Genomic DNA, 25,609 nt, shown 5'->3' with positions numbered 1-25,609 from the left:
TCCATAAGTAATTGAATTGAGAATGCCATGTCCCTTAGTTAGTAGTCTGAGCAGAAGGAGGTAGGGCTAGCCCTATTTGGCTGGCCAAATGAGTACTGTTAGCAGTATATTCACCAGCAGGTGAATATATAGAATGTTGCAATTGTCCTGGTATTTCTCCTACTAGGTACCATCCTAACTGAAGGGAGAGAGGTTCCAGTTTCTATTGAATTCCCAGCAAGGCTCTTATCCAGTATATTCCTGGATTTACATACAAGAAGAGAGCTTATTTATTTCAAATCATATACATTTTTCTATTTTCATTCTTACTTAAATAAAGACAAAGAGAAGCTAACTCATGTCAGAGCTTTACTTCCTGTCATATTCCTGAAAACATATTTTTCTGCATATAAGTATATTTTAGAAAAGTCTTATTCACTGACACAACTCCACTGGATGCCATAGGTGGTATCTGTGAAAAGAAATCTTCTTACTATAAAAATACCCAGTCAAAATCCAGAACCTAATAAGTTTTACACATTTATCTTCCCTAGTAAGCAATGATTACCTCAGATAATCAAGTTAATTCTCCATTTAGATTTTTCTTTATAAAATTGAACAGAAAGACTAGCATTATAAAGTTACATATTTTTAAAAAGTCATTCTAGCAACTGATATCTAAGCATCTACTAAGTGCAAAAGTAAAAGAGAAAGGTTTTGCCAGATCAACCACACCATCATCATTTATTGAGTACATACTATGCAGAAATTTTTACACTATAGGAATCGAGACAAGCTAGGACAGTGAAGGGGTCACAGCGGGAATGGAATTATGTCTCTCCTTTTTTATATCTTATTATTTTTGAGTCTGACTTGGATTTATATTCCTAGAGTGGTAGGCCTTTACCATTGTCCTTAATCTCCACTGAACCAAAGATTAAATAAATCTTTGTTGAAAAGAAAACAGTGCATGGCATCAACAGATTTTTTTTTTTTGGAATGAAACATAAAAGATAGGTGTAATTAGGAAGGAGTTTATAGAGAGCACAGATGATTGCTGATGATAAAATAAATGAGCAATTTTAAATTCATCCCCACTTCCATACCAAAAACACACACTTTTTCCCCCCTCACATAACTTAAGTGTAACTATAACCCAATGCGTTTTAAATCATTGTTATTGTATGGAAATCTAAATCTTCTTCCCTTGATCCTTATATCCACAAGTCAGAGGTTTGGTTACAATCCACAAGTCAGAGATTTGGTTACAATCTTTCTGTGGGTTGAAATTATCTCTGCATTTAGGCAGGGGTAGTTGAATTTAAAGAGAATTACCTATAGACACAGCAAATATTTTTTTCTCCTTTACAACTAATTCTAGGAGGAACATGTTGTGCCCTGAGACCACAAAGGAAAGAAAGGTTTCATGCTTATTCATGGTTTGCTTCTGTTTTTCTCTTATTCCCTTCAGCAGTTTCACACTTATTAGTGGCATATTCTCTTTATTTTTCCTAGTCCTCTCTTCTCTTCTCATCACTTCACTTACTATTACACCCCAGTAATAACTTACCAAAGTAGTCTGTCCTTGGATGATCTTGTTCAATTAACCTTTTAAAATTTTGAAATATTAGAAAACAGTATTGTATCATCAACTGAATCTCATGTTCACTGGCATGTGAAAGACAAAAGAGTTTTGCATGCTAATGAGGCTGGGACTAGCTTCCTTGGGACTGAGATGAGGGGACCTGATGGATGGTTAGGGACAAGAAGTAAATATTCTTCTAGGAGGAATATTCCCAGCCCTGGTGAGCTACAGCCAGTGCCATTGTTCAAGACCTTGCAAGCTGATTCACGAGGCAATAATGAACAATCCCAGACTTATTCTTTCTCGGCAAAGTATATTTCAAGATCTTTTAAGAAAGTGCTAGCTTGAGAACTAAGAGACTCTTACTACTCCAGGGCTATTCTGTCAGGAACCAAGATCTGGATGACAATAAGTAGAGACACATTTTACTTCTGATGGAGTAATCACATTCTTCTTTCTCACTGACTCAAAGGTTGTTTTATTATTTAATTTAAGTCAGAAACTTATATGCATACCCAAAGTAATAGAGATCACAAAGAAGATGAAACATTTCATTACTTTCCAAATCTGTATAAACACAACCAATCAAACCAAAGTAAATCAAAATGCAGCTGAATAAATGGAAAGAAATTCAGTCTGTAATATCCATATTTTACTAGGCTCCCAATTGCCTTGGTCACTAATCTCCTAATAAACAAACAAAGAATGTGAATTACATGGAGCATATTTGTCTCTGAAAGTCGCCCTGGAAATGAACTGTCCAGATGTATTATAATCTCCTTGGCTCCCAAGGAAAGAACTAAAACCAGCCTGTGAAAGTTATTGGAAAAAAGTATTTGGTTAAAAATAAAGGACAGCTTCCCTCCCCTCTTTAGAACTCTCTGAAAATGGAAAGAGCTTTCTTTTGAGATAGTGAGTTCCTCTTCACTGGAAGTTTTTAAGCAGAAGTTGGCTGATATTACATCTAGGAGAAGCCACCATTCATTGGTTGGGGAGGTGGGCTAGATGTTCAATAAGGTTTCTTCCCATTCCAGGATTCTAGATTCACTATGTTACTGGGAATCCCTCATTAAAAGGCCATTTCTAGATGGATAAATTGTTAGAATTACAGGTATAAACATTTTATATGCAATCTTTACAAAGGGTGAAGTAAAATGATGAGTTTAGGTGATTATTTAGATGAATTTAAACCCATACCCCAAAGATAAATGCTTGCCTAACTTATTTTGAGTTTCTAAGTTGCATTTCATTATGGGGATTTATGCAGGCAATTATCTCAATTCTGTACTTCACTTTCCCTGCATTGGCATAATTTTTTTTGTTAGCAAGCTGGAGGTGGACAAAAGCATCTGCTACTGTTCTAACCACAGACACTTGGTTCCTAGCTGGAACAATTCCACAACTGAAGAAAAATGTACTTTGACCATATCTGTAACATAACTTGAGAAAAACTGATAAAGTCTGTTAACCATCTATAAATTCTATAGAAAAGACATCAAACACCTGGAGGCTTGAAAACATGTAGATAATTGACTGAACATACTACTTTGTATAAGAAGTTTAGTGTGATACAGAAAAAAGTCTTTGTAATTCCCATTGAAATGTAATTGTGTGGACAAGTCAAATCGATTCAAGTATTGATTCAGTACTTTCTAATATTTGACATCACTGAATAACCCCTTCTTAAAAATCATTCTCTCCCCTCTCCACTCTCTCTCTTCTCTATCCTTTGGAACTGACCTATCTTGGAGGGTAATTATACTTTATACCTACTCTCTCCCACCTTTCTTCAAAAAAGCTTAAATGTCATCTTCTGTAGAAGGCCTCTCCAAGTCATACAGGTACTAGTGTTTTCTCCTCTAAGTTAAGGGAATATAGAATAAGCATTTATGTGGCAACCACTCTGCAAGATGCTTTGACAAATATTATCTCATCTGGCCCTCACAATAACCCTGTGAGGTAGGTCTTATTATTATTTTTTTCACTTGGCAGAGAGTTTAGTTCCCCCAAAAACCACTTTCAGCAAATCCATTTAGTATCAGGATAACTGTAGTATACCCAAGGTCTCTTCTCCACCTTTCTTCCTCCCATCCCTACCATTCCTAACCCAATCCATTAAGTAATTTCCAAGGTGAGATGTCCACCAAGCTGGGGTATCCTGAGATCAGCACCAGTGTCTACCTGGAAAAAGGAAGTTAGTATGATGGAACAATTCAGCTTTCCCCTCTAAGACCTTTTTGATCTGCAAGATCTACAGTATAGGTGGTGCATATCCACTGGGGCAGTCACCTAGGTAATGGTGGTAGTGGTAGGGGAGATCTACACAAGGGGTTATCCTTTATCTCTCTCAACAAAAAGACTTATTTTTTTCTAAGGCTAACATCACCCCTCAAATTAATCACCCAGAGTGTGCCCACTTAACATCTCCCAAGACTGGTATCATTCACTCTCTGCCTAAAACACTAGGATGCATTAGTACATGCAGAAAGTTGGACCTTGCTGAATATTAAAACAAAAGCTATGATCAAAACAATTCCTTTTTCTTAGAGTACCTCTGGACAGATGACTCAAGGTAGCAACATCAAAGTCTCTTAATCCAGGGCCATTTCACACGTGTTATGGTGAGCAGCCTGGGATGCCTCATGCATACATTAGAAATTCTAGTATTAGGGAGCATAGCCCAGCCAGGCCTCCCCAAAGTGGTTCCAACCAGTGAAGAGGAAGATACCAGGTCCAGGCCTGATTGATGCTACAGTGCAAAGGTGTGAGAATGGTAATAGACACTTGGCTGGAGGACTCAGCTGACTGGAATAATGTGAACTTCTGAGGATGGATGTGAGAAATGCTGACACTGATCACTGACTCCTACAATTCCTGGTCATGAATAACTCCATAGATTGTCCCTTGAACCACAAAACTGCTGGTGCATACAGCCATGAGAACTTCAGCATCACTGCATGGGAATGTAATAGTAATGTAATTTGAAGTTCTTTTGTATTGCTAAACTGAGATGTTCTTAGTACCTAGTTCAAATTAAGCCTCTGTTAAAGAAACAGAATGTATGAACTCCTGTTGCTGATATAAGAGGAAGAGGCTGAAAAGGGAGGAGCAATACTTTATATAAGGAAAAGCCCCAGAGAAGGAGAGTCAGATCTTCTTAGAGCCAGGTTGTAGAGACTGAGAGAGGTCCAGGCTGGAAAGAATGACTTTTATTTGGGAACCTGGATGAAGTAATTTTGATTCTGGAAACCAGCTGAAATTTCTGCTGAGTCTGAGGGCCAGCTGCAGCAGCTGAGAAGCTGTTGAGGAGCTGTTGAGGAACTGCTGAGTCTGAGGGCCAGCAAAGTTGCTGAGGATTTCTGAAGGCCAGCTAAGTTGCTGAGGATTTCCAAGGACTAGATGGAGCTGCAGAAGACTGGGGAAGCATGACTGTGGTGCCATTATTTTATCTGTTTGTGGCTTTAGCCTTGACTTTCCAGGAACAGAGCCTGTGAAGGATATAAGGTGGACTGGATATAACTTCAGCGTGAACAGGGACTTCATGGCGAGCTGGACAAAGAGCTGGGAAGTCTGCATTTGAACCCAGGTAACTGTTTCATGAATACAAGTAGAAGCTGGGACCAAAGAAGGGTATCCAGGGAATCTGAGAGCCTATCCTGAGTAAAGCTGAAAGAAGACTTTACTTGGATACTGTGTTCTGAGAAGATTGTGATTTACTTGTTACCAAGGGGTGGATGGCCTGTGTATTTTCTGATGACTGAATAGTGAAAGATGACTGAATAGTGACTGATATGTAATTTAGTGTGCCCCATGAATGGAGAACTTCAACTTTTGTATTTTGTGACCCTTAAGGATGATTGAATGATTGAGTTACTAAGTGATTGATTGACTAAATGATTTTACTTTTTTCAAAACTTTGTGACCACTGTGGTGAAAACTATGTGGCCATCTTAGTGATAACTTGTTTGAATGCTGTATTTTTATTTTCTGTGATAAGTTGTAACATTGTGAATGTTGTGCCTTTATTTTCTGTGAATGTTTTGCTTTGATTTGTTATTGAATAGTGTTCACTATACTATGTAATCAGAACCTTGAAAAGCAGTTAACAACAGCATTCAGCATTCTTCTGGAAAGCTGCTCATGCTTGGCTTTACAGGGAGACAGATCCCTTCCATGCTAAGGTTGTGGGCAAAGAGGGGAAGGTGCAGGTGCCAGTACCCTCAAAGTTCATAGCAGAAGGGTGATACCTGGCAACTGATGTCCCAATGTGGGGTAGAATGAACAAACAGTGCCACTATTTTCTGTGGCTGCCAGCTGACACACCAGACCCTGGGTGACCTCTGGGCCTCAGCCAACAACAAATCCAGGAGTCCATCTCTCTCTGCCTAGACTTGGGCCCCATGAAGGGGCCAGAGGACTTGTTGCAGGCTGTGATGTGCCTGGGACTGTGGCCAGCTCTAGCACTGCTTGAGGGAAGCCTGGGAGAAACGGTAAGGCAAAGGGCACCTGCTGGGTACAGCCACTTCAGGGAGGCCTTGGCACAGTGCAGGGATAGCTGCTCCACACTGTCTCCTGGTGCAAGCCACTCCCTCTCCTGTTGCACTGATCCTCAAGTAGCTGTCCAGGGCCGCAGAGGCCAGGAGACTGCAGCCCAGTAGCCAGAGCAGTGGTGGAAGTGGCATGGCCAGGTGGCTGGAGTAGAGCCCTGGGGCCCAGGATACTCAGAAGCAGCAGCCCCACTGGAGCCACATCCCCAGACCCTCCCACCAGGCAAACCTCCACCTCTGCTAACCACAGCCTGCATCTTTGCCCTTGGCAGTACTTCAGAGTCTGGGGGAGGTAAGGGGCCCAGCAGCATGTCTCCTGTATGTCTTATTACTACTCCCATTTTATAGTTGAGGAAACTGTGTCAAACAGAAATTAAGTGATTTGACTAGCTGACATTGCTAGTAATATCTGAGACTGGATTGTCAGTAAGGACATCTCTATTCCAAACCCTGCAGTCTGTCCACTGAACTAATAACTGCCTAAGATTAACTTCCATCTATTCTGTATGTATTTTGAATATGCCTAGAATGTATGTGTTGAATCCCTCATTGAAAGGTATCTTTCTTTGAGGCAGAGGAATTTTTATGTTTTCTTTGTTTCTCCCTTGTTTAGTAAAGTCTTTAGCACACCGAAAAACCTTAATGTTGTTCCTTTGATGGATTCACCCTCTGTATACATACTCCCCTCAGGTAATCTCATCTACTCACACTACTACCATCTAGGTCAGATCCTTATCACAGGTATAGCTCTGGATTCCTGGCAAATTTAACATAATAAACAGAGTCACTAACAGAGTCAGAAAGCCTGGGCTTCCAAATTTTCCTTGGGAAACAAATGTTAATTATGAATTGCATGCAAAAATATTTGACATAATACTTAGACAAATCTCCATAGAGCTGGGAGCCAGCCCCCTGCAATAATTTACCCACTGCAGTAGGTAAATCAAACAAGATATGTCCTTCTGCTGGTGAGAACTTCTGTTCCTATTGTTAAAAGTCTTGCTGGGCTTCCTTTCAAATAAAGAATAAAGGGGTTCTATTCTGAATGCATATGCCCCTTATAACAATTTTTTCTCTCTGCGTGTTCTCCTGCAGAAATATTATACCATCATTTATTTATCATTGACTTTTTTCTGCTCAGTCTATGTCTGTTATACTTCTTGATTAAGTAGAAAGTTCTAAAATTTGTCCAGATTGGAAATTTTTATTTTTCTGTTCAATCAAATGGGATCCTGTCTCTATAATTATTTTTAGCATTATTTTTACTCATTATTTATAAATATGGGGATTGGAGGAGAGTAAAAAAAAAGTCCCATGGGGTAAAGAGACCATACAGAGCCTAGAGGCAAAGATCCAGGATATCTAACTATAAATTGATGTGCCCAATTTTTATCCCAAAAGAATAAGTCAACACTTAAACCTACAAATTTCCCCTCTAGTCTTTTACTTTCATTTATACCAGGATTTAATAATCCTGCTAGTTCACATATATAGTTTAAAATGCAATCAGCAGTAAGTATAATTAAGGCTAGGGTATTTCTCAGGACGTCTGGTAATAATATAAACCCCCTGGAAATTTCTATAAGAGTATTTCTCTGGTTCCATTCCTACTAAACCAAGAAGAGGCTATCTGTGAAATCCACATGGCACCAAATAAAAGGAATTTGGATAACAGTGTGGTGTTCCTGTCAAACTTCACTCAAATGATGTTATATTTCAATTTCCAGGGAGTGTAGAGAAATATGGCTTGTGATAAATAAGAGAATGTAAATTGCATGAGCACATTTCTTGGCTCCTACAGTGAACACCAGTGAAAATGGTTGCTGCAATACAAGTAAGCTATTAATCATGCTGTGTTATCCCCAGAGAATTTTGATTTCTACTTTATTTTGTCTTTTGCATCCCACAAACTACATTCTTAAACTATAGCCAATATGGTTAGCAGTAACCTACATTACCCCTTCAAAAGAACCAAATCAAACCAGGATGAAACAAAATTCTTTGTAGTTTGTTCTATGGGTAACCACACATTCCAGTTATCTGGAAATAAAAGTATTAAAGTTGATTTACTCTTGGCATTATGAGGCCAAATAAAACATTTCTTTCACAGCTGACTTATCTTTCTTTTCTGGAAGTTTTTTTTAAATTTTTTCCCCTGTAATAGTAATGAAATTTGAAAGAGAGAGAGAGAGAGAGAGAGAGAGAGATGAAGCTGTCACTGAACACTGATAATTGGTATAAATTCATTCATTGAGAGAAACACTGGTGTGCTTGTGGTTTTTCAAATATTTATAAGAGAGGAGATGCACCCTGGATAGTCAGATTCCAACTAATTTGTAAAATTCAAACTGAAACTTATAAATAAGCATCAGAGAGGACTCAACACATTGCTTCCCTCTTTCCTTGTCCTCACAGTTCTAGAGTCCTTTATGAAGATCTTTGCATTCTGTTCAGACATTGAGATAGTATTAAAAAAAACTATTGCTTGGTGGAACACTGAAAATTATTTTGTATATGCATATGTGATATCTTTTCTTTCTGAAAACCATTTTTGAAAAAAAAGAGACATTTTTGGCCTAAAGTCCTTGGTTGCTTTTACAAAAAACACAAAAGTTAGGTCATACTATAAAACTTATGCACACACAAAAAATAATATGACAATAATAAACATATTTACACTGGGAGTGGGGAGGGGATAGTTGACAGCACTAGGCCAAAAGCCTAGTACCAATTATAATTGTGGTTCTTGTCTCAGGGCATCAAATCTCATTAATATTGGATTTCACAAGGATTTATTGTAAAAGGAAACAACAGAGGTCAAGCCAGGTTTTTTTTTTGTTTGTTTTAATGGAACATAATAATATTAACCTTTTCCATATTTAAAGAAAATGAAAGAAAGATAAACTCCATATTTGCCATAGGGATAGGGACTGGATAATAATAACATGGATTATAATAATAACCCATTATATAATAATAATAATATAATAACAAAAATAACATGGATTAATACTATGGATATTAGGGATTCTCTGAGGAGGAAACTTCTTAAACAATGCAGGTCCCTAACTTCTCTGCAAAATAATAGCTTAAGGAAGGGGGTCAAACTGGGGGCCTACAGGCAGTAAGTAGGCAGCAAAATTCTGGGTGGCCAGAACCAGATTAAAATGTAACTGAGAAATGTTTAACAGGATAAATAGAAATATAATTCAACATAGACAATGAGAATTTTGGTTTTCTAAGTCAATATGTGGGGTTTATTTTCTGTTTGATTTTGACAACACTGGGTCAGAGAATTGTCTAAGTCACAGAGATATTAAGGTACTTACTCCATAATACATGTTAGAGAGAGAATTTGAATCTACTTTTTCTTGTGCTAAACCTGGTTTTGTCCATTGACCATGCAAAGTAAATGTATACCAAAAGAAAATTTATTTTGGAACTTTAATAATGTGCCCACATTGAGAACCTTGATTTTACAAATGACTCACATGAAAGAACAACAGATAATTTTAATCTGGAGTTCCATGAATGCCTGGAGCAGTTGCCTTCTGTTCTCTCAATTCAGAACACACAGGAAGTGATGAATTTAGGGAGGATTTTTAATGCATTTTTCTGGAGCATTATAGGTGTCCAGAATATTTATTTGACCTTTCCTTTAAAAGCCTTTGCAGGTAGAGCCACTATCACAGAGGAAGAGTGATGTAATCTATTAACAAATTAGCATGGGAACTGTTTCCACAAAGGTGGCTCTACACATCTATAACTAAATAAATCTGATAGGTTTGCCTAGATTTGAGAACAATTAAGGGACTTGATCAAGATCACAGAGCTTATAAGTGCCTGATCCATGATTTTCGCTCAGGTCTCCAACTCTCGAAATCTTTCCACTGCACCATGTTGTCTCTCCTTTCTGTTACACTGATATGGAATTCTAAATGTATTTCTCCATGACACTTATCTTTATACATGGTAGTTAAGAACAGCTGAAATAGTACTATGTGTTCTATACATTAGCTACATGGTAGTTTAATTAGGCTTCTTTGGGTTAGACTCAAGACCTAAGTATCATTTATGACATTTTCTCCTTGAAAGCATTTCCAAACAACGTTAGGGACAAAATCTGCTCAAAAAGTGGGATGGCCTATTTTTCATAAGTTTATGATATAATAATATAACTACTGTGAAAAGTGATGATAAAACTATAGAAAGAAATACAGCTGTATAGCATAGCTATAATTATAGTGGAAAAGAGGAACCTTCAGATCATACAACCAATTATTGAAGAAAGATTTAATATTCCATTTATCCAGAGCTAAAGAATTAAAAATCAGTACAAACACAGTTCAAATTACTTCCTGTAACCACTACTAACCTACTCCAAACAACCCAAAACTACCAGATTAATGAACAAATTAATTTTCAATTAATTGATTTATTATCCAACTGAAACAGTTTTGATTCTAAATTTTACTCAATCCCCAACTGATATAATCTTGAACATATTGATAACCAACATTTTTGTTGTTATTTTTTGAGTTCGAAAATTGATGGATTTTTACCTTCACTTAAAAAAAAAAAAGAACAATCCTGAGTGCTGCCTACAATTTGAACCCACAGATAATGGTGCATGAATGTGTTCTCATTAGGGTGGTATACTTACATGACCTAAAATGACTACCAATATGAAATGGCAATTCAGATTGGTTAATCTTGTATATTTGTAAGGAATTACATGTTGTACATAGTAGATTTATACTTTCATATGCAATCATTTTTTTAGCGTACTATTTTATTGAAATGCTTGTTTTCTTCCTTAAATTGAAAATAAAATAAAACATTTATCAGGAACATAAAATCTTTCAACACTTTGCTGGGTTCTGGGAATACTACAACAAAAATATAACCATTATTTCCCTCAAAGCTTTTGCATTCTACTTGAAAAAAATTAAATGTTCATAGACAAGTAAATATAAAATATATAAAAAGTAAATTTTAAAAATATTAATTTTGATGGAATGGGGACAGCCTCAGCAAGTGGTAAAGCTTTTTACTGGAAGTGGTACTTGAGGTGAATTATAAAGGAGTTTAGGATTTCAAGAGGTATAGATGAGAAGAGTGAGCATTCCTGTTATGCAATACACCTTGCACAGAAGGATGTTATGCATGGGGAATGGATAGTAAGCTGATCTGGCTGGAATAAACAGAAAAACTATTTGAGAAAATGTGAAATAAGTGAAATCAGAAAGACATCTAAAAGCAAGACTATGAAGAGCTTGACATGTTAAATGGAGAAATTTATGTTTTATCCTGGAGGAAATAAGGGACCAGTGAATATTTTCTGAGCAGGTCAAGTATGTACCTAGACCGATAGTTTATCCATATAAATATGTCAACTATGTGAATAATTAATTAGAAAGGAAAGAGAATGGAGAGAGGGAAAATAATTAGGAGACCATTCCAATAATCTAAGAAAAAACTAATGAAGGTCTAAACTAGGATGGTGATTATTTGAGGAGATAAAAAGGAAAGAACAAAATATAGGAAAAGTGGAAGTAACAATACTTAAAAATTAGTGTAAGAAAAGTAGGAAGAGATAGAGTCACTTCAAGTTGTTTATTGGAGTGACTGGAAGCCTCAGTCTCTTTTTCAGATTTGGAAACTACTCGGCATTTATCTAAAGGCATATCATTTACTGATACTTCTATGTTTACAAGTGATTAATATAAAAGAAAAAATTGAATTTATTAGAACACTTGTTATGTACAGAGTCCTGAAACAGGGAATGGGGAGATCAAAGGTGTAGATAAAAACATATGTCCCTAACTTCATGGCACATATATGAATAACTAGAATACAAAATAATACATTATAAGTTTATAAGAGAAGTGTGAGCAAAGTTCACTGCGAATTATGGGTTATGGAGGAGAGGTTATAAGTGAAAGGAAATATCAGGGAAAGTTTTATAGATGAAGGCATACTTAGCTTGGCTTTGAAACCTGCTTAGAATTCAAAAGATGGGGGAGGAGGGTCTCTTCCAGGCATGAAGAAGAGTATGAGACAAAGAAGAGATTCAGGGAAGTCTAGAGTGTGTATAGAAGCCAGTGAATTGTGTATTTTGACTAGAAGATAAATTATGCGAGGGAAAGAAGTAAGAGGCAAAGGCTGGAAAGTTAGAAAGACAATATAATTTCATAATGGATAGAGTATTAAACTTAGGGTCAGGAAGACCTGGTCTCAAATCTTGCTTGTAAAACTTACTAGTTGTGTTACCTCCAGCAAATTAGTTTTTCTTTGAGCTTCAATTTACTCATCCATGAAATGAGAGGGCTGGACTTTCCTGCTAATGGTATATATGACTCCTTCAGACAAACCAAATAAATCAACAAGAATCAGCAATGATAATAACACATCCAAGAACTTTGTGCCAGAGAATCCTTTAATAGCTTAACACTTCCACGGTGTGTTGCCTAGATTCATAATTGAGGGAACTTTCAGTTCCTTTAGTTCCTAAATTTTAGTTAGAAATTACAGGTAAAAAAGGCATTTTTTCAACATCCAAGTTCACAAGTCCTCAAAATCTATCCCTAGATAAGAACACTTGTTTTAGGACAATGGTTTATAAAGTGTTTTAAAATACCATTACTCTATCAGTAAAATAATAATAATAATTTCAAGCATATTATCCCATTAAACATATTAACTTACTTAGAAATCACATAAATATATTGATGTATTAAACTATAAAACTGATAGAAAATATACATTAAAAAAGGATATGATAATGAAGCATTATTTTGAAAATATACTTGGAAGGTATAACCAACATGGTGGAGTAAAGGCCTTGACTCACCTGAACTCTCCCCCCAAACCCTTCAAATTCCTTTAAATAATGACTCTACACAAATACTAGAGTGGCAAAGTGCACAAAAAAGATGGAGTGAAACAATTTTCCAGTCCAAGACAATTTAGAAGATTGACAGAAAGGTCTGTTGCACCAGGGTAAGCAGGAGGAAAGTTCAGCACAGGCCTTACCGGTACAGACTAGGCCTCAGCAAATCAGGAACAGGCCTTGGGAGTGGCAGCAGTGGCAAATTCCTGACCTCTAAGTCCACAGAAACCAAAGATAAGACAGGAAAGGTCTGTTCCACCTGGATGAGAGTGGAGCAGAGTCCATTGTAGGCCTTACCAACACAGCCATGGTCCCAGCCCCAGCACAACAGTAATGGGCCTTGGGGGTGACTGAATAAGCAGTGGCAACTGCTATTCCAGGAGTTCTCAGCCTATAGGGGGACAAACAACTGGTAAAAAAGGATATTACAAGCATTTCTTTATAAGCACTGAGGCAGAACTCTGTTGCTTTGAACATACTTGGATCTGGGTTATAGTACTGGGTGGCAGTATCAGGGTAAGAAGGAGCACTAGCATAGCAGAGCTTGTGGCCAAAGTGGTACAGTGATCCTCCTCCCAATTCCAGGGCAGAAAAGAGTGGTCATGGTCACTCACAGACCAGAGTACAAGCCAGGAGAATAGTAAACACCTCTCATTATATCATACTACCATGGAAGAACAGGAAATTTATAGGTCCCTAGAAGTGTTGCTGGAGATGGCTGCACAAAAGTCCTGAAGCTTGGGACAGTGCATACTCCACCATGGAAGCAGAGATCTACTTTACTAAAGAGTTAAAGGTCAAGTAATCGGCTGGGGAAATGAGCAAAAAGCAGAAAAAAAATATTGTCCATAGAAATTTACAATGGTGACAAGGAAGATCAAAACACACACTCAGAAGAAAATAACAAAGTCAAAGCTTCTACATCCAAAGCCCCAAGAAAAATATGAATTGTTCTCAGGCCATGAAAGAGCTCAAAAATAATTTTGAAAATCAAATAAGATAATTAGAGGAAAAATTGGGCACAGAAAATACTGTAATGCAAGAAAATAATGAATAACAAGTCAACATCTTGTTTAAGGAGACACAAAAAATATAAAAAAAAATTAAAAACTGAGTAGGTCAATTGGTAAAAGAGGTCTAAAAAACCCATGAGAAGAAAATCTTAGAAAGCCAAATTGGTGAAATAAAAAAAAGAGACATAAAAATTCATTGAAGAAAAAATAAATACTTAAAAAGTTAAACTGGCCAAATGGAAAAGGATATACAAAAGATCACTGAAGAAAATAAATCCTTAAGAATTAAAATTAAGGGGAGGCTATGTGGCATAGTGAATAGAGCACCAAACCTAGAGGCAGAGGACCTGAGTTCAAATCTGACCTCAGCCACATAACACTTATTAGCTGTGTGACCTTGGGCGAGTCATTTAGCCCCAATTACCCTGCCTTCCTCCCTCCAAAAAGCAAAAAAAAAATTACAATTAAGTAAATGAAAGCTAATGACTATGAGAAATCAAGAAACGGCAAAACAAAGCCAAAAGAATGATAAAAAAAAAAGGGGGGGGAAGATGTGGAATATTTCACTGGAGAAAAACAACTGATCTGGATAACATATCCAGGAATGATAATTTAAATATTATTGGACTAGCTGAAAACCATGATCAAAAATAGAGCCTAGACATCATATTTCAAGAAATTATTGAGGAAAAACTTTCCCCTATATTCTGGAACCAAAAGGTAAAATAGAAATCAAAAGAATCCACGAAATACCTCCTGAAAGAAATATCAGAATGAAAACTCCCAGGAATATTATAGCTTTTCTATTGCTCCCAGGTCAAGGAGTCAATATGTAAAACAATCAGAAAGAAATAATTCAAATATTATGGAACCATAGTGAGGATAACCCAGGATTTAGCAGCTTCAACATTAAAGGTTCTGAGGACTAAGCATATGATACTATGGAGGGCAAAGGAGCTAGGATTACAACCATGAATAATATGCCCAGCAAAACTGAGAATAATTCTTCAGGAGTTTTAAAAATGGATATTCAATAAAATAAAGGACTTTCAAGCATTCTTGATGAAAAGATCAGAGCTGAATAGAAAAACTGACTCAAGCATGAAAAGATAAACAAGAAAGGGAAATCATTAGAGACTTAATAAGGTTAAGCTGTTTACATTCCTACATGGGAAAATGATACATGTAACTCATAAGAACTTTCCAATTATTAGGGTAATTAGAAGAAATATATATAGACAGAGGGCATTGGTGTAGATTATAAAGGGATGATATCTAAAAAATAAGGAGGTGAGAAAGAAATGTAATAGGAGAAAAGTAAATGGAGAGCTAGATGGCATAAAATATCTCACAAGAAAGTGGCAAGGAAGAGAGGGGAAGAAAAGGGGAATGAGTAAACCTTACTCCCATTAGAACTGGCTGAAAGGAGGCCAGGTGGTTCAGCGAGTAAGAGCACCGGCCCCAGGGTCAGGATTACCTGGGATAGACTATGGGCTCAGATACTTAGCACCACACCCAGAAATAACTGGCTATGTAAACTTGAGCAAGTTACTTAATCTCAATTGCTTTAAAAAAAATCCACATCTATTTTGGGGCGGCCAGGTAGCACAGCGAGTAAGAGCACCGGCTCCAGTGTCGGGACGACCTGGGGATCAAATCCGGGCTCAGACACTTAGAATCCACCCAGAAACACCTAGCCATGTAACCTTGAGCAAGTTACTTAACCCCAATTGCTTAAAAAAAAAAGAACTGGCTGAAAAAAGAAATAACATACATACTCAGTTTCATATAGACTTCTATCTTACCCTACAGGAAAGTAGGAGGGAAAGGAGGAAGAGAATGATGGAAGGGATACAAGGGAGGGCAGATAGGGGAATGTAATAGTCAGAAACAAAACATGTTTGAGGAGGGACAGGGTGAAAGAAGAGAGAGAATAGAACAAAACAGGGGACAGGATGAAAAGAAATACAGTTATTATTAGCAATTGTGAAAAAAAAAACAGGTTTCTCTGATAAAGACCTCATTTCAATTTATAAAAAACAAGAGCCATTCACCAACTGATAAATTATAAAAAAATATGAAAAGTTTTCAGATGAAGTAATCAGAGCTATGTATAGCCATATGGGAAAAAAAGTACTCCAACTCACTACTCATGGGAGAAATGCAAATTAAAACAATTCTAAGGTACTGCTTTATACCTATCCCTTCCCTTTTCATCCCTTTTCTTGCTTTTCCTTCCCTATTCCTCCCTAATGGCTAATAGAATAGAAAAGGAAAATGACACATGTTGGAGGGAATGTGGGAGAAATAATACATTGATGCACTATTGGTGGACTTGTCAACTGATTCAACCATTCTGTAGAGTAATTTGGAACTATGCCCAAAAGGCTACAAATCTCATGTATACTCTTTGACCTAGCAATACCACTAGTAGGTCTGTATCCATAAAAAAAAACAAAAAAGGAAAAGGATCTATATATACAAAAATATTTGTAACAGCTCTTTTCTGGTGGCAAATTATTGGAAATTGAGGGGATGCTCATCAACTGTGGAATGGCTAAACGAATTGTAGTATATGATCAAGATGAAGTACTATCAATGCTGTAAGATATGATGAGCAGGATGCTCTTAGAAAAACCTATAAAGACTTACATTAGCTGATGCACAGTGAAATGTTCTGTGCAGAAAGTGGCAGCAACATTATAAGATGTTGGATGACTCAGCTACTATCAGTAATATAAGCAAGACAGCTCTGAAAAACTTAAGAAAAATGCTATCCATCCCCAGAGAAAGAACTGATGGTGTCTGAAAACAGATTGAAACATACTTTTTTGTCTGTTTTCTTTAATAACATGATTTATGGAAAAGTTTTGCATGATTACACATGTATAAACTAAATTGATAAATGAAATTGATAAACTAAATTCTCAATGAAGGAGGGTAAAAAGGGAAGAAGGAAGAAAATTTGGACTTCAGAGTTCTAAAAATGAATATTAAAAATTCATTTTACATGTAACTGTGGAAAAATAAAATATAAAACAAAAAAGAATACATTATACTTATTAGTAGTACACAAAAATTTTGTTCTTACTAAAATCTTGCTAATAATGATATTTTTGTGAGATCAACACAAGAAAATATGTTTCCTTACTGTCGAAAATTTTGCTTTAGTACTTTGTAACACAATGATTCAAAAATTAATGTCTGAGTTCAGTTTGTTTTGATGCTTGGCTTTAATGATTAACATACCTAAAAATGCCATATTTCTACACACATGTTTACAGATATGTATACATGTGTATATCTAAATGAAATACACTGTTAAATATGCTGAGTAAATCATGATACTCATTTTTATTTATCAAATATGCAATGAAATTGCAATTATGAAATTTAGCTAGTAAATTTCTATCTTCCCTTATAATTGTTCTTAGGGTGTTGTTTTTTAACAAATTAATCCAAAATCCATGGAAATTCTTAATCTGGAAAATTTTTGAATGAATCAGAAAATTCTATTTGTGACTTCTTTAAATGTATAGAAATAAGAATTTTTAAAAGTGGAACAACAATACAACAATTTTCTGTACACTAGATAAGGGTAAGTATCCAGAAAGAAAGGGGGATTTACACTGTCAAATGCAACAAAGAGGCCAGGAAGGATAAAGACTGAGAAAAGATAATCAGATTTGGCAATTAAGAAATCAATGGTATTTTAGTAAAGAACAATTTCAGTGCAATGAGGAATCAAAAATGTTGTCATTTATCCTCTTCAAAAATAAAGGACAAACAACAATAACATTCTGTCATATTACAAAATGGTTCTCTGGATGCAAAGTTTATGGAAACTTGTGCCAGCAGAAAAGTCAGATAGAATTGAGTACACATTATTTTAAAGGAAAATAATTAAAAAAAAACCCACAAGTATATTACCTGTTTTGCTGTGTTTGGATATAAATAAATGTGTGATTTACAGTGAATTCATGTTTGTGTTGCATAAGCCCAGCACCTCTACAGAGTCACTATCATCTTCTGCTATTTCTAAAAACCTCTGTGGATAACATTAGACAAAAGTATTCCCTTAGTGTCTGACAGCTCTGAGAAAATACTTTTGTTTTCAAAGGCATTTTTCATTCTGTGGTTCTCTACACCTGTCTTGGGGGTTGATATTTTTTTCTATCTCAAAGATGGGAAAGGAGGTTTCACTTTATCACTGGTCATTTTTTTCCCGTAGGTTGGTCCAGTGATGTCATCTTTGTATGAAATAATTTTCATCCTTTTCCTAGAAAGGTGAATGATCCTCCACATCTTTGGGTAGGATGATAAGCATGCTCAAGTAATTAATTTGGAAGAAAAGCTCAGAATTTTATTGCTTCAACATTTCACGGAGCTCTGAGAAAATATAGCTTCCATACTTAAAAACTGAATTGGTTTAGTTTTAATTTTTTTTATTCTGAAAGGACATTTTTTTGGTCACAACAGATACTTGTGTTTTTCAAAGTTTACCAGGCAGGTAGGACAGGGGAATGGCAAAGGAATATTATGCCTTACTTTCAACAAATTACCTTACAGCTTTCTCATACTGTATTTTTTAATAAGTTGGAGAGAGATAAGCGAAATATGAGGTAGAAGATGTATTTATACAAAATATCTAAAAAAAACTTAGCACAGTTTTGAGCTTTAAGAACATGAAATTCATAAATGCTAAAAATAACTAAATATCAAATGAAAGGTTGATTAACTTTTAAATCAACATTTTCTTAATATGATTCAACATAACCACTATCTGATACTATATACATGATTTTAGACAATTTTTGAGCATTGTAAAAACATTCATATTTCCTGCTCATATAATGAAGGGAATGAATGTAATCTCAGGCTTTAGATTTTTCAAAGAATGAGGTTTTGATGCATGTGCATCAGTTTTGCTCTATGGAGATAGACTGGGTTACTATTGGTGGCTAATCAAGAAATGACAAGAAGGAAAAGAAACTTGGCAGAGATAGAAATAACTGCTTCAACTAGAAAACTGGCAACCTCATTCCAGGATACATAAAGGAAGAAAGAGAAAGGGAGACAGATAAAGACATAAAGAGATGTTGAAATATGAATAATATGAGTTGATAGAACTCCTGGGAGACTGACTTAGTCTTATCAATTAAAATAAGATACAAGGTCATTTGTCAAGACAGTGAAGAAAAGGGTTGAAGATTTGAAAATAGGTAAGCTTTTGTAAGAAAGTTTTTGTAGGAAATGTGATAGGGACTTAATGTAATGACAAGCAAAATACATGTTTTTCCTTTTTATCTGGATTGAGCTTTAGCTAATCAAGTGCCTTTGAGCCTCACCTTTATTATATCAAGAATCTTTGACTGGAAACAGTAAATATTGTATTACCCTGAAGAGCCCTAATGAATTTGAAGCTCTCCCCTCTCCTTAATAGGTTAAATATAATCATATGGGGGATCTGTGGGAAGAGCTTGCAAAACAGTGGAACAGAAAGCGTGGGGCAAAGAAGGGCAGAGAAGAGAAAAGCACAAGCAGAGCTGGGAGCAAGCAGAACTGAAAGAGAGAATGCTTGTGATGTTGGTGCTCTGTATGTGTATCTGTGTAACTTTATCAGATGGAACCACTGTCTGTTGTTCTATATTGGTTTCTCAGACAGAAAGTGAAATGAGATGATAACAATGGGGTAATGTGTGTACATATTGTTGTAGCATGTAAAATGTTGTTTTCCTAGAAATAGAAACTTTGAAGAGCTTGGAGTGGAGCAGTCCCCATGAATTGAGATATGAAACAGGAGCAGAGAGCTGCCTATGTGTGAATCCAGGCAAGAGTTGGGAGCATCAGTCCATGGTGGAGGAGCTGTAGGATTTGGAAGCTAGCCTTGAGCCAAGATGAAAGAGGACTTTACTTTAGATACCCTGTATTGACTGATGAGATGTGTAATATACTGTGACCTAGGGGTGGATGGTGTTTGTACTTTCTGGTACCGCTTAAAGATAACTATAAGGTACACTGAATGATATATTTAAGACCATGTGACCATCTAAGTAATAAACTGTTATGTTATGTTGTTGTGAATGTTATGTTTTAGTTTCTTGAATGTTGTGTTTTAGTTTTTTGCTGAACAAATAGAAACTTCATTATACTATGCAATTAGACGCTTAAAGTTATTTGTAGAAGAAATCCTCAGGAGAGCTGCTCATGATTGGTTTTACAGTAGTTAATAAATGAATCAAATTATGATTGTGTAACAGTGACATCTCAAATGAGGTTAGATGAAATAAATTTGTAGAAAACCTAGTTATCAGGATTTCACAATTTACTACAAAAGCAATTAATAGGGAAGGCAGATAGAGAATCCAGGGTAAGGTATTACTGGGGGGGGGACTAAAAATTGAGGTATCATAGAAGAAGAAGACAAAAAATATTTATGAAATGGCAAACTATACCATAAATGCTATGGGAGGCATGAAGCAAATCCAGAATAGGTGTAATAGAATAAGTGAAGAGAGACCTGAGGTCAAGATGAGCTTAAAGAGTAGGTTCAGGGAGCCAAGATGGAGGACTAGAAGCATCAACTTGCTGAGCTCCCACCTGAAGCACCTCCAATACCTGTAAAATATGAGCCTAAACAAATTTCAGAGATACAGAACCCACAAGGTGACATAGAGAAAAAAAAATCTCCCACTGAAGGAAGCCAGGCAAGCCAACAGGAAGGATATCTTGCATCAAGCTGGAAGCTGAGACAGTATCACACAAGTGGTAGGGGCCCAGACCAGGGCAGCCCCACCTAGTGGCCCAGATGGGCCAGAGCAGACTTCAGGAGAGTGAATGACCAGCAGCTGTGGTGGTTTACAGACTTATCAACCCATAAAACCCAAAGAGAAAATAAAAATCAGCAGGGTACTCTGTTGGAACTGGGTGATGGAAGAGCATGGTCTGGCTCCTGTCCCGGGGTGAGAGGTGTCAGAGGCATTGTGGCTGCAGCTGCTGCCATCTGGATGCCTTTGGAGCTCCTGGCTTACAGATTGTAGGGGAACCAAGCATCCATTCAGAGGGTAATCAATCTTGCTTTGACCTTCTTGGATCTGGGTCACAGTCTTAGGCGGTGGTCTTGGGATGAGAAAAGCCAATTTTCCAGATCTTGTGGTGACTTTAGAGAGGATGCCCACCTCAGACTGCTGATAAAATTTGTAAAAACACCAGCAATTTGGGACAAATCTCTCTCCACTCTGAAAGCAGAGTTCTACTGTGGCAAAGAGCTCAAAAGTCAATTAATTGGCTGGCAAGATGAGCAAGCAGAGGAAGCATAATCAAACCACAGAATACCTTTTTGGGGACAAAAACGATCAAATCATGAAACCAGAAGAAGTCAACAAAGTCAAAACTCCTGAATCATAAACTTCCAAGAAAAACATGAATTGTTTACAGGCCATGGAGGAGCTCAGGAAGGATTTTGAAACTCAAGTAAGATAAGTGGAGGAAAAATTGGGAAGAAAAATGAGAATTATGAAAAAAAAACCAACATGAAAAGTGACTCAACAGTCTGTAAAAGGAGACCAAAAAAATACTGTAAAAATAACACCTTAAAAAAGACTAACACGAAAGGCAAAAGAGGCCCAAAAAGGCAATAAGGAGTAGAATGCCTTAAAAAGCAGAATTGCCCAGATGGAAAAGGAATTTCAAATACTCACTGAAGAGAATAATTATTTCAAACTTAGATTGGTGCAACTGGAAGCTAATGACTTTATGAGAAATCAAGATAGTCTAAGACAGATCTAAACAAATGAAAAAAATAGAAGGCAATGTGAAATATCTCATTGGAAAAAAACTCTGACATGGAAAATAGATGCAGGAGAGATTATTTTAAAAATTATTGTACTACCTTAATGCCACGATAAAAAAGAACCTAGAAATCTTCCTTCAAGAAATTATCGAGCAAAATTGCCCTGATATTCTTGAACCAGAGGGCAAAATATCCCCAAAATAAAACTCATAGGAATATCATAGTCAAATTTCAGAGCTCCCAGGTCAAGGAGAAAATATTACAAGCTGCCAGGAAGAAATAATTTGAGCATTGTGGAAACACAAATAGAATAACACAAGACTTAGCAGCTTCTACATTAGGGGACTGAAGGGCTTGGGATATGATAATCTGAAGGTCAAAGGAGCTAGGATTAAAACCAAGAACTACCTACCCGGGAAAACAGAGTATAGTGCTTCAGGAGAAAATATGGTCATTCAGTGAAATAGAGGACTTTCAACATTCTTGATGAAAAAAAAAAACAGAACTGAAAAGAAAATTTGACTTTCAAATACAAGAAGCAAGAGAAGCATAAGAAGATAAATAGGAAAAAGAAATCATAAGAAACTTGTTAAAGGTGAACTATTTCCATTCCTACATGGAAAAATGATCATTGCAACTCATGAGACTTTTCTAAAAATGAGGATTGTTGAAGTGAATTATACATACACACACAAACACAAACACACACATGTATATATATGTATATGTGCATACATATATGTATATATAGGAGGCTATGTGTGTATAAATACATATGAGTGTGTGTATATGTGTGTACATGTACACATAGACAGAATGCACAGGATCAGTTGAATAGGAAGGGATGATATCCAAAAATAAAATTAAGAGGTGAAAGAGGAATATATTGGAAAGAGAAAGGGAAAGTTAGAATAAGGTAAATTGTCTCATATAAAAAAGGAAAGAGAAAACTGTTACAATGGAGGGAAAGAGGAATGAGGTGAAAGGGAATGGATCAACCTTTCTCTCTTTGAATTTGGCTTAAGGAGGGAATAATATACAAACTCAATTGGGTACCTTACCCTACAGGAAAGTAGGGGGGAAGGGGATAATAGTGGGTATGATAGAAGGGAGGAAAGGGTAGGTAGAAAGACACAAATTTGTAAAGGGACAGGGACAAAGTAGAAAATAGAATAACTGGGGGGCAGGATAGGATGAAAGGAAATAGAGTTAGTCTTTCACAATATATCTATAATGTAAACGTTTTGTGTAACTACACATGTACAACCTATGTGGAATTGCTTGACTTCCCAGTGGGGGTAGGTGAGGAAGGAAGAAGGGAAAGAATCTGCAAATCAAAGTTTTAAAAACAAATGTTAAAAAATAAAATAAATTGTTTTTTTTCCCCATGCAACTGGGAAATAAGATATATATGTACTGGGGTATTGAAATCCATCTTGTCCTACTAGAAAGTTAGGGGGGTCATGAGGGAGGATATAAGAGATACCATATTGGGGGAAGGGGTACTCAGTAGGCTTGCTACTTTGTGGTATGTTATGGGAATGGGAATTTAAGATCTTCCTTGCCCCCTAGGCCCTTTGATAGGCTTAAGTGCACCTGGAGCCTGTGGATGCCCACAGGAATGCCCACACCTTGGTGCTCTGTGATTGGGCAGTGTCTCAAAAGGGTTGTTACATTGTCTGAGCCAGGAGAAGGCTATATAAACACTGATATGAGGCTTTGTTTTGGGCCTCACTTTGAGAATTGTATGATTTCACCAGATGAGACTCTGGAAGCCATTGAGGCCCTGGCTTTGAAAAACCCAGATGTTGATGCTTCCCTCTCTGGTAATTGTGACTACATATGGATGTCATGGTCAGACAGTTGGAGTCCTGCCTGCTTAAATGTTTCTCTGTCTTCTTGTAATCTCTGCTTGTAACCTCTGTATTCTCTGAAGTTCAGGGTGTTGACCTTTTTCCCCTGAAATAGATCATAAAAAGGGAAAAGCATCCCCATGTACAAAAACATTTATAGCAGCTCTTTTTGTGGTGGCAAAGAATTGGAAATTGAAGGGATACCTATCAATTGGGGAATGCCTAAACAGTTGTAGTAGATGAATGAAATGGAATACTATTGTTTTATTAGAAATGATGAGTAGGCAGACTTCAGAAATAAACCTGGAAAGACTTACATGAAATGATGTTGACTGAAGTGAGTAGAACCTGGAGAACATTGTACAGCAAGAGCAAAGTTGTGTGGTGGTTAACTATGATAGACATCTCTTTTCATCAATACAGTGATCCAAAACAATTTCAAAATACTGATGATGGAAAATGCTAACTAACCACATCCAAAGAAAGAGCTATAGAGTCTGATTTCAGATCAAAGCATACTATTTTCCCTTTTAAAAATTTAGTGGTTTTCCCTTTTGTCCTGATTCTTCTTTCACAACATGACTGATGTGGATATATGTTTAACATGATTGTACATGTGTAATTTATATTAGATTGCTTGTTGTCTTGGGGAAGGGGAGAGAAAGGAGGAAGGGAGAAAAATTTGGAACTTAAATTTTTCTGAAGGTGAATGTTGAAAACTGTCTTTACATATAATTGAAAAAAATGTTATTAGTAAAACAAAAACCACAGTGTAAAACACTGTGCTAGTTAATGGAAGAATACGAAGTTTGAATAAGATATCTGCCTTTATGTACCTTATGATCTGGTAAGAGAATAAGATACATATGTAATTGTATTAAAAAATGCATGATAAATGTATCAGAGAAGGAAAACAAATAAAAGCAATAGCTTTATAATGTCTTTGGTTTATTTTAGGCCTTACAGATATGTGATATTCTATTCACAACTATTAATAGGCATATTTAAGGCATAGGCAAAAGAAGTTAGAAGGGATTTCTTATTTACATTATGTAAATTTCCATTCTAGCTAATTTTCATACTGTACCTTAGTAATCATTCTGATCTTTCCAGTTGTCAGGGATTTAGAAAAAAAAAATCTCTCCAGATTTTACACATGACAGAATAAAAATATGCTTTCAATTTTATCATATTTTTGAGTGATTTGTTTTTTTTCTGACGATACATTCTTAGTCAAGCTATATAAACATTACATACAAAACTAAAATATATATAAATATATATATGTACTCCGTCTTCCAAACCCTTACTTCAAAAAGAAACCTTTCCGTTAGTATAACATAGAATCAGAGAATCAGAAATCTAGAGGTGGAAGCTATAATAAAATCATCTGGTCCAGCCTTTCATTTCTAAATTCACTTCCACTCAAACCACTGAAAACACATGACTGTCTCCTGGAAACAAATCCAGCTGAAGATCAATAACCAATTCCAGGGTTAAATAACTCAATATCTGGCTTAAACTTTCCTCCTTTCTAGACAAATTCCCTTGTTAGACTCGAAACTAATTTCCTTTTTAAGTACCTTCAGTGGAGATAAGAACATTACCTCAGGACTATTTATTGTTTCTTCTTAAGAACAACAATACCCTGGGGATTCAATTATATAGGGTGACACCAATATTATTTTCCTATCCTATTTTGTATCTTCTGTATCTCAGAAGTCATTTATTCTTCTTTACATACATTTTCCCTACTGATTTTTCTTTTCTTTCTTTTTTTTTGGGGGGGGGGGGCGAGAACTATTTCTCTAATTTGACAATATTGAAATTTAGCCCAGTTCATTATGATTCACTGACTAGGATTAAACACAACCTACAGATAGATAGATAGATAGATAGATAGATAGATAGATAGATAGATAGATAGATAGATAGATAGATAGATAGA

The 25,609-nt window shown here is 36.2% G+C and overlaps 1 protein-coding gene and 1 pseudogene across 1 annotated transcript in view; both read right to left on the bottom strand.

The window, feature by feature from the left end:
* Positions 1-25,609, bottom strand: part of LOC138157377 (contactin-associated protein-like 2) — a 2,155,842-nt gene that overhangs the window by 1,520,017 nt on the left and 610,216 nt on the right. The window lies entirely within an intron of this gene.
* LOC138157136 (meteorin-like) lies at positions 4,156-6,246 on the bottom strand (annotated as a pseudogene).

Source organism: Petaurus breviceps, unplaced genomic scaffold (assembly GCF_028583685.1).
Source record: "Petaurus breviceps papuanus isolate PSGF00001 unplaced genomic scaffold, PetGlider_PUasm1.0 112, whole genome shotgun sequence".
Classification (NCBI taxonomy): Eukaryota; Metazoa; Chordata; class Mammalia; order Diprotodontia; family Petauridae; genus Petaurus; species Petaurus breviceps.
This window is presented reverse-complemented; position numbering and strand designations above follow the sequence as displayed.